The sequence below is a fragment of the Microcebus murinus genome, chromosome 19, assembly GCF_040939455.1.
Source record: "Microcebus murinus isolate Inina chromosome 19, M.murinus_Inina_mat1.0, whole genome shotgun sequence".
Taxonomy (NCBI): domain Eukaryota; kingdom Metazoa; phylum Chordata; class Mammalia; order Primates; family Cheirogaleidae; genus Microcebus; species Microcebus murinus.
Genome location: NC_134122.1, coordinates 3,015,942 through 3,025,554, shown reverse-complemented (window position 1 = coordinate 3,025,554; position 9,613 = coordinate 3,015,942). Strand labels below are relative to the sequence as shown.

The following is a 9,613-nucleotide window of genomic DNA, read 5'->3' as shown; positions in this document are numbered from 1 at the left end:
ATCTGTCCCACTTCCTGTGACCCCAGCCCCAGCCCAGTCTGGGTATGGCCACTCAGGGCAATCAAAGGAGAAGCACCAGCTTGGACCCAGGCAAGGGGGCTCACAGAGAAAGGCCCCCTGCAGGCAGGAAGCCTCATGCTATCACTGAACGGAAGGGCGAAACCACTGTCCAGCTGACCCCAGCTCTGGGTGGACAGAAAGCCCCAGGGTGAGAACTCAGGACCTCCTAACACTCCCCCGCCCCAGGAGTGGGGGCAGCAGCCTTCCCGGCAGAGTGGGAAACAAGCCAGCCCTGCGGGGGCGGACAGGCATTCCCTCCAGGTGGGGGGGGGGCTCAGATGCTCTCTGAGGTCCCTGCAGAGGAGGCCGTTTCCTCTCCTGCTCAGCATCCATCAAGGGAGGCAGAGTGAGCCCCTCTATCCTCATGCATGTGACAGATACCCGCCAGGCCCCTGTGGTTTCCAACATCCTGTGAGTGGCCTGGTTGCCGACGCCTTGGCTGCACGCCACAGCCGAGGCCACAGCCGCTGCTTCTGTGCTCTGTGTCTGGGGCCTCAACACACTTCTCAAGGGCCACGGTCATGTCCTCCCAGCACCTGACACATTCCTGAGTTCTCAAAGCATTGTCAGAAGGGAGGGAGGGAGAAGGGAGAAAGGGACTTGGAGGGTGTCACGAAGCAGAGCGCTTATCTGCTGCCTCAGTTCCCTCCTGCTACTACCCACACAGCCCTGGACATGAGCTAGTGATAACCACACACGCCTCGCCTCGCCTCGCCTAATGCACAAACTGCCGTATGCACCTGAACCCACTATACTCCTGCTCTACAACCATCGCTGGCTCCTACTTGCTTGCTAAGGAAAATTCAAATCCCAAGAGCCCCAGTACTTGGCTCCCACCTTGTCACCTGCTTCCCTCCATGGCCCCATGTAAGTGGCTTGCTCCCCGTCACTGGAAGAGGTCCTGTACTTTTCCTTTATCATGACTTTTCTTGTGTGGCATACTCTGGGCCATGTCCTTCCCCCTCATGCCCTCCTCTGACCGGGCAGACCACCTGCGGGGGCCATCTTCAGGGGTCGGGGTGTGGTCTCCTGCTGTGAACGGCCACGTGCTGCTGTTTCCTCTCAGGGTGCAGGTGACCTGCCTTTGGGGCCCTTTGACTCACAGGAAGACGTCGTGGGGTGCAGCTGGGTCAGAGGGTGCCAGTGGGTGACGGAGAGAAGGAAAGCAAGAGGGGTTAGAGCAGAGAGGGGAGGGCGGCAGGGATAACAGCACCCAGAGGTCGTCTTCTAGCTGCGTGACCTCGGGCCGCTCACTGAACTTCCCAACCACCCGCCTAAAAGCAGCTGCCCGCTGACGGCGAGTCTCTTTCCTCTGTGGCTGGACGGAGGATGATGTGTCGACAGCTTTGATGCTGTACCACTTTATCCTGAGCATCAGCAGGTCCCAGAGTCAAGACCTCCACTGCCACCCCCCAACTTTGACTCGGGGGTGGTGACAAAGTCAGAGTGGCGCCGACGCAGCCCTGGCCCATTGATTTGTCTGTGAGGCTGTTGGCTTTTGAAATCAGACAGGAAGGAAGGTTGAGGTGGAGCCCAGCACAGGAAGAGGTGAGGAGCCTGAGCTGCAGGGCGGCTGGTGGGCTTGGTGGGGTCTGCAGCAGGCAGCAGCACGCTGCCCCGGCCCCGAGCAGTGAGTGTGATAAGCGCCCCTGATCCCTGATCCTGAGGACTCTGACTCGGGGCCCAGCTGGCCTGTCACAGAGACTCCCAGGAGCTGGGAGCCCACTGGAGCCGGGCTGAGCCCAGAAGCGTGGAGATGGCCATTCCTGGAGCAGCAGCGAGGACCAGGAGGTAAGTTGAGTCCAGGCTACCTCAGTGCAGGGCAGGAGAGGACAGTGACTTTTAAGGACTGAGCTACTCTGGGGAGGGGACTGGGAGACTCCAGGGAGGTGTCCCCCTGGGTGCTGGGAGCTTCTGGGGCAGGACTGGTTCACAAACGTGTGCCCAAGGACAGCCCAGGACAGGCCCCAGGGGACAAAGCCCAGCTCTCCAGGGACCAGTGATGGACAGGAGAAGTGGGAAACAGCAGGGAGGCCTGTGGGCAGGACGTGGAGCCCCAGCCCAGGGGAGCCAGCAGACCTGGGCACCATCCCCACACGGGGCCAGGGCGGGCGGCTCAGCTTCTGACTTCAGTTCCCACCTGGAAATGGAGGTGACTACACGGGACCCGCCCCAAAGGTCATAAGGGCCAAGGGAGGCCGTGCGGCTGGCTCTAGGTCCAGCCTGTGGTGCCTGCCCCGTGATGCCACCTGGTGCCGGGGACAGCCCCAGGGCCTCTCCCAGCCCAGCCACAGCCCTATTGAGATGAGGCTCGTCATCCTGCAAGAGAAGCAGCCACAGGAAGCTTCTCGGAGCAGGTCTGCCAAGCAGGCCAACGTGGGTGCTCCCCACAGGGTCTTCCCCAAGTGGCCAGGTTCATGGGGCCCCCATGCTCCCTCCCAGGAGGGGCCCCCAAGCCCAGAGGCTCATTCTTGCCATCAAAGGCTGCGGGCCGGGCACCTCCCCTTCTGCCCCAGGGGTGCTGGGCTCCCCAGGATTGGGGCTGTCCTCCCACTGGGACTCCAGGGGTCAGTGTGGTTAGGAGTGTGGTGTCTCAAGATGCAGGCACCACTATACCTCCTTCGGAGGTACCTTTCTTCGGAAAGGCTGTCTGATCTCAGGTGATGGTGCCAGGGCCACCTCAAGAGGACCAGTTACTCCTCTCAAATCCCGCTGTAGAAGAAAAAGAAACAAAAAAAAAAAAAAGAAGAAGAAAAGAGGACCAGTTACTGAATTTCCAGGCCTTTGGGAGGGGGACAGGGACAAGGAGCTGTGGACAGAGATACGGGCAGCCCAGGTGGGCAGAGCAGGGGCTGGCCACTGGCGAAGGGGCCCAGCAGGCTCAGGCTAGGACTGAGGCCCCCGGGCCTCGTGGGCAGACCCAAGGAGTCAGTTGGCCCTGGATCCGCTCAGGGATGAAGCAGAAGCCCAGCCATTGAGTCTGAGGGACGGGTCTGAGCCCACTGACACCAGGAGCGACTTAGATCCAGCCTCCCCCACAGACAGAGCTCCAGGGTGGGCCCTCATGGCACATGCCAGGGAGGCAGCAGTGGCCACCCACTTGTCCCTCTGGCCTCGCCCTACCTGCTACAGCTCAGGCGCTCTGTGGAGTGACCTCTTGCCTTCAGGTCCCCCAGGTAACGCAAAGCCCACCTGTCCCCCGTCTTGCCATCTTTAAGCTGGGCTTGCAGGAGCCCCTGCAGCTCCCTGGAGGCCATTTGCACCAGGTGGGGTCTGTCTGGCTGTCCCTGGCAGCATCTGTGGCCTCCAGGCCTCAGCCTGCCCTGATGTCTGTGATAGGTTCCAGCCTGCAAGGGAGGCGTCTGGGGCTGAGTGCAGGGCCTGTCAGCAGTGGCGGTCACAGCCGGCCCCCATCACCCTCTGGGCTGGCCCTGGGAGGTGGCAGTGCTGGCCACAAAAATAAGTATGTCCATAGGTATTGAGACATACTAATACTAAAAACGTGGGTGGTTTACCTGAAATTTCCTTAGGTATCCTGTATTTTAATTTGCTAAATCTGGCAATCCTAGGCCCGAGGTCAGTGGGGCAAGAAAGACAGTGTCTGATCGAGAGGGATGTTGACCCCCAATCCTGAAAGGCCAGTGGGGCCGAAGAGGCAGGGTTGCTCAATGGGAGCCCCGCGTCCCAGGCCCACACGAGCCCTGCCTCTTCCCTGGCCTGCACTGCTGCCACGCTGGCCCTCCTTTGTCACTCTCCCAGCCTCCCTCTGGTCCAGAGGTTCTTGGTGTTCAGAGAACTGGAGCCACGGTAAGGCCCTATCCCAGGCCAGTTACACCTCCCGGCCGTCAGGCTGAGTGGTAGATTTTTTAAAACGGTGCTCCACAGAATGACCACATGACGCTGCAATTCCACTTCTGGGTTTATACACAGAAGAACCGAAAGCAGGGTCTCAAGGAGATATCTGTACAGCTATGTTCGTAGCGGCATTATTCACAACAGGCAAAAGGTAGAAACAACCCAAATGCCCATCATCGGATGAATGGGTAGACACGTGCAATGGAATATTATTCACCCACAAAAAGGAATGAAATTCTGACACCTGCCACCACATGGATGAACCTCGAGGACAGCATGCTAAGTGAGAGAAGCCAGATACAAAAGGACAAATCCAGTGTGATAGCACTTACGTGAGCCACGTGGACAGGTCGAATCCACAGAAACGGGAGCACAGCAGGGGGTGCTGCGGCCTGGGAGGGAGAATAGGGAGTGCGTGAGTGGTTGATGGGGATAGACTTTCAGTTTGGGAAGATAGGAAAGTTCTGGAAAGGGATGGTGGTGATGGTCACCCAATAATGTTACTGTACTGAATTGGACACTCAAAAATGGTTAAAATGGCAAATTTTATGTTATGTATATTTTAGCACAATTCAAAAAAATTAGATGGAAAAATAATGCTCCAGATCATGCCCTGCCAGGGCTGAGAGGCACGGAGCCGGGCCCTTCGTCAACATGGCCCCTCGTCCTCCAGCCGCTGCCCCACCCCCAGCAGCAGCAGGGTGTGTCACCTGCTGGGTGCACCTGGATGTCCATTAAGAACAGGCTGTGTCTACCCCTGGGCCACGCCCTGACATCACCCAGAGCAGGGCAGAGGCCCCCAGTGTCCTGGCTTCTGGCACTGACGGGCCGGCAGTAGTATTGCTTCATTCTGGCTTACATACGTTTGGATTTTTAGATTGTTTAGAATTTTTTAAAATGAAAGTACAACTTACCTATAGTAAAGTGAGCTCAATGGCTTTTTATATATGTATACATACATCTGTGTAACCACCAGCCAGATCAATATATAGAAATTTCCAGCACCCCAGAAGGCTCCTACATGCCTCGCCCCCCCCATCAGAACCGCTCCCACTATTTTGGCTTCTACCATTTCAGATTGGGTTGACCTGATTTTTTTTTTTTTTTTTTTTGAGACAGGGTCTTGCTCTGTCACCTGGGTTAGAGTGCAGAGGTGTCATTATAGTTCACTACAACCTCAAATTCCTGGGCTCAAGCGACCCTCCCTCCTTGGCCTCTAAGAGTGCTAGGATTATAGGTGTGAGCCACTGGGACCAGCCTTGGTTTGGCCTGATATTTAAACTCCCTATTAATGGAACCACAGAGTGTGTTCTCTTCCATGTCAAACCTTTCACTCAACATTATGTCTGCAAGAGTCATCCATATTGTTGAGCACATCAGTAATTTACTCTTTTTCATTGTTATGTAGGATTTCATTAAATGAACATATAAAAAAATTTTTCCCATACTATTGTTGATGAACATTGATTGGTTCTACATTTTTTGGACATTATGAATAAGACTATTAGGAACATTTTGGTACCTGCGTTTTGGTGGACATAAACACGTCTGCTCAGGAGGGGAACTGCTGGGTCACAGAGAATATGCACATTTGCTTTATTACAACCAGTTTTCAAAGTGATTTTAATTTGCATTCCTTTGATGACTGATACTCTTTTTGGTGATGTATCTATTAAATTTTTTGTCTTGTTTTTTAATTGAGCTTTTTTTTATTGATTTGCAAATACTTTTATGTGGTTGGGATATATATAAATACTTTTTATGTGGTTGGGATATATATATCCTAGTCTGGTTTTCTTTTTCATCCTCGTAGTGCTGCCTTTTAAAGAATAGACATTCCTAATTTTAATGAATCCTAATTCTTTACTTTTATGGTTAGTCCTTTTTGTGTTTAGGTTTTATCTAGCCCAAGTTCATAAAGATATTCTCCTGTATTTTCTTCTAAAGTCTTGATAGTGTTCACATTCATATTTAGATCTGTAATCCAACTCAAATTTTTGTTTATGGTGTGAGGTAGGGGTTCATTTTACTTATCTTATTACCCAGCAAAATTTATAGCAAAGACCATCCTTCCCAATGAATGGCAGTGGAGCCATTTATAAGTCATGTGTGGGACCCTCTATTCTATGGCATTGGTCTACTTGTCTACTCTTGTGCCAATACCTACAGCTCTGTAATAAGTCTTGATATTGTCTAGTGTGAGTCTTCCACCTTGATTCTTCTTTTTTTAAAATTGTTTTGCTTAGGCTGGGTGTGGTGGCTCACACCTATAATCCTAGCACTCTGGGAGGCCTAGGCAGGAGGATCGCTCAAGGTCAGGAGTTTGAAACCAGCCTGAGCAAGAGTGAGACCCCGTCTCTACTAAAAACAGAAAGAAATTAATTGGCCAACTAGAAATATGTAGAAAAAATTAGCCGGGCATGGTGGCACATGCCTGTAGTCCCAGCTACTTGGGAGGATGAGGCAATAAGATTGCTCGAGCCCAGGAGTTTGAGGTTGCTGTGAGCTAGGCTGAAGCCATGACACTCTAGCCCGGGCAACAGAGTGAGATTCTGTCTCCTCCCCAAAAAACTGTTTTGCCTATTCTAGGGTCCTTTGCATTTCCATATATGTTTTACATGTTTTAGAATCAGCTTGACAATTTCCACCAGCCGCTCAAAAAGCCTGTTGAGATTTTGATTGTGATGTCATTGAATCTAGAGATCGATTTAGTGAGAACTGACATCTGAATAATATTGAACCTTCTAATCCATCAACCTAAAGTAGGTCAGTCCATCTTTCAGTGTTCTTTAATTTCCATCAGTAATGTTTTCTAATTTTCAGTATAGAGGACTTGCAAATTTTTTGCTAGACTTATTACTAGATATTTGATTTTAATGGTATTTTAAATTTCAGTTTTGACTTGATTTTCGCTAGTAAGTAGAAACATAGCTGTTTTTTTTAACTTGTATAAAATTCACATATTAGTCATAATTGTTTGTAGATTCTTTAGGACTTTCTATATACACAATCATGTCAACTGTGAATAGTGACAGTTTTTTCTTTCCCAATTTTGATACCCTCTATTATTTTATTTGCTGTAAATTTAGCATCTGAATTAAAAAAAACAAAAACATAAACCATCAACCAGCAGAGGTTACCCCTGAGGATTTTATTTTATTTTTTTTAGAGACGGGGTCTTGCTCTGTCACCCAGGGTGGGGTGCAATGGTGCAATCATAGCTCACTGCATACTTTTGTATTCTTTAAATATTTTTAATAAGCATATATTATATCTTTATCATCCCTTTTTTTAATTTTTAAGTCTACAGCACCCAGTATTCCCAGGTGGTCTCCCATCCAAGTACTAACCAAGCCCAACTCTGCTTAGCTTCCAAGATCATATGAGATTGGGCGAGTTCAGGGTGGTATGGCTGTAGACTATTACCTTTATAATTCTGTAAGCAATCTATGTAAATGGGGGGGGGGAAGCAATACCTGTTAGCAAAATTTAAGCAATTGAAATTCACAAAACAAGAAACAATTCCTTAATTCCCGTATCATATATTTCTGGCCTTTTCTATAGCTAGATAAAAATGATATCCTATCATAATTCTCTTCTGCATCTTGATTTTTTTTCCACATAAAATACATTACAGTGTTGTATTACTCTATTTGTATGAAATTATAGAAATGGCAAAACTAATTTATAGTGAAAAAAAGTAGACCAATGGCCCCAGGCCAGAGAGATGTGGTTGGGATAGACTGCAAAGGGCATGAAGGAACATATTTTTGGAGAAAGAAATGTTCAATATCTTGATTGTGGTAGTTGTTACATTAGTATGTAATTTGTTGAAACTCATATAACTATACACTTAAAATAGGTGCATTTTATTGTATATAAATTATACCTCAAAGAAAGTGATTAAAACCTTTATGATTTTAAAAGACAAAAAATGCACTGTGGCGCAGGTGCAGTGGCTCATGCCTATAATCCTAGCACTTTGGGAGGCTGAGCCAGGGGGGTTGCCTGAGGCCAGCAGTTCAAGACCAGCTTGAGCAAGAGTTAGAGTCTGTCTCCATTAAAAAATAGAAAAAGTAGCGGGATTTGGTGGTACATACCTGTAGTCCCAGCTACCCAGGAGGCTAAGGCAAGAGGATCTCTTGATCCTCAAACCAGGAGTTTGAGGTTGCAGTTAGCTATGATGACGTCACGGCACTTTAGCCCAGAAGACAGAGCAAGACCCTGTCTCAAAAAAAAACACAAGACACCACCAACACCACCATGGACATGTTCCCAGTTTGACATATAGTTTGATGTTACAATTTTTTTGATCACATAGTATTTTACCATATAATTGGACCATAATTTATCATTTCCCTTTGATAGAGATTTAGTTTTGCTCCTTAAGTTTCTGGCTGTTATAAACAATGTTTCCATGAACATCCTTATAGTCACATCTTTGTGCACTTATCCAGTTATTTCTTTAGGATAAATTCCCAGAAGTGAAATTTCTGGGACAAAAGATATTTAATGGCAATAAGTAATGGCAAATTATAATCCAAAATTGCTATACTGACTTATACTTTCACCAACTATGTATTAAGATTCCCACTACTGCTACATTCTCACCAGTGCAGTCTGTTTTTATATAATAATATTTGCCAATTAGAAAGATGAAAAATGATAGCTCATTGTTCTATTTTTTTAAAAATCTTTTTTTGAGACAAAAAAAGTTGTCTTTTTTGGTCCCCTTTTGTCCCCTGTGGCCCTGGCTAGAGTTGTTTTTCTCTTGATCCTTAGTGAGATTGAGCATCTTTTCAATATCTTGATCATTTATAGTTCTATGAATTATCTATGCCTTTTTTCCTATTTCTATTTGTGTCCATAATTCTATTTGGTTATTTATTCCTTATTGATTTATAAGAATTCTTTTTTTTTTTTTTTTTTTTTTGAGACAGTCTCACTCTGTTACGTGGGCTAGAGTGCTGTGGCATCAGCCTAACTCACAGCAACCTCAAACTCCTGGGCTCAAGCAATCGTTCTGCCTCAGCCTCTGGAGTAGCTGGGACTACAGGCATGTGCCACCATGCCCGGCTAAGTTTTTCTATATATTTCTAGTTGGCCAATTAATTTATTTCTATTTTTTAGTAGAGATGGGTGGTCTCGCTCTTGCTCAGGCTGGTTTTGAACTTCTGACCTTGAGCAATCCTCCCGCCTGGGCCTCCCAGAGTGCTAGGATTACAGGCGTGAGCCACCGCAGCTGGCCCTAAGAATTCTCTCTATATTAAGGATATTAATGCTCTTTAATGTATGTTGCAAATGTTGACTCCTAGCTTATGCCTTGTCTTTCAACTTTATGGCACCTATTATTTTTTATAAATATTTTAATTATTTAATGTTAACTAGTTGTTTAATATTTTAGTTAAATTAAGGGAAATTGGTTTCTCCTTTTATTTCTTCTGAATTTTGCATCTTGCTTTAAAAAGCCTTACCCAAATAAGACTTTAAAAATATTCTCTCATATTTTCTCATTGTTTTTATGATTTTATATTTATAATTTTAACTTAGTCCACATGAAATTAAATTTTGTGTGTGAAGTAAAGTCAAAAATTTTTTCATAGGCTGGTCAATGGCCCCAGCACCATCTCCACTAATTTGAAATGCTATTTTTGTCACATTGCCAAACTGCTTTATGTGTAGATGATATAAATATGCA

The 9,613-nt window shown here is 47.4% G+C and overlaps 1 protein-coding gene and 1 non-coding gene across 2 annotated transcripts in view; one reads left to right on the top strand and one right to left on the bottom strand.

The window, feature by feature from the left end:
• Nucleotides 1-1,615: 1,615 nt before the first annotated feature.
• NLRC3 (NLR family CARD domain containing 3) overlaps nt 1,616-9,613 on the top strand; it is a 32,471-nt gene continuing 24,473 nt past the window's right edge. Inside the window, exon 1 of the mRNA XM_012743850.3 lies at nt 1,616-1,851. The gene's annotated coding sequence lies outside the window, so the exon portion shown is untranslated. The remainder of the gene's footprint in view (nt 1,852-9,613) is intronic.
• Nucleotides 7,217-7,335, bottom strand: LOC142862527 (5S ribosomal RNA). Its single transcript, XR_012913610.1, has one exon. It is a non-coding gene; the product is annotated as a 5S ribosomal RNA (ribosomal RNA).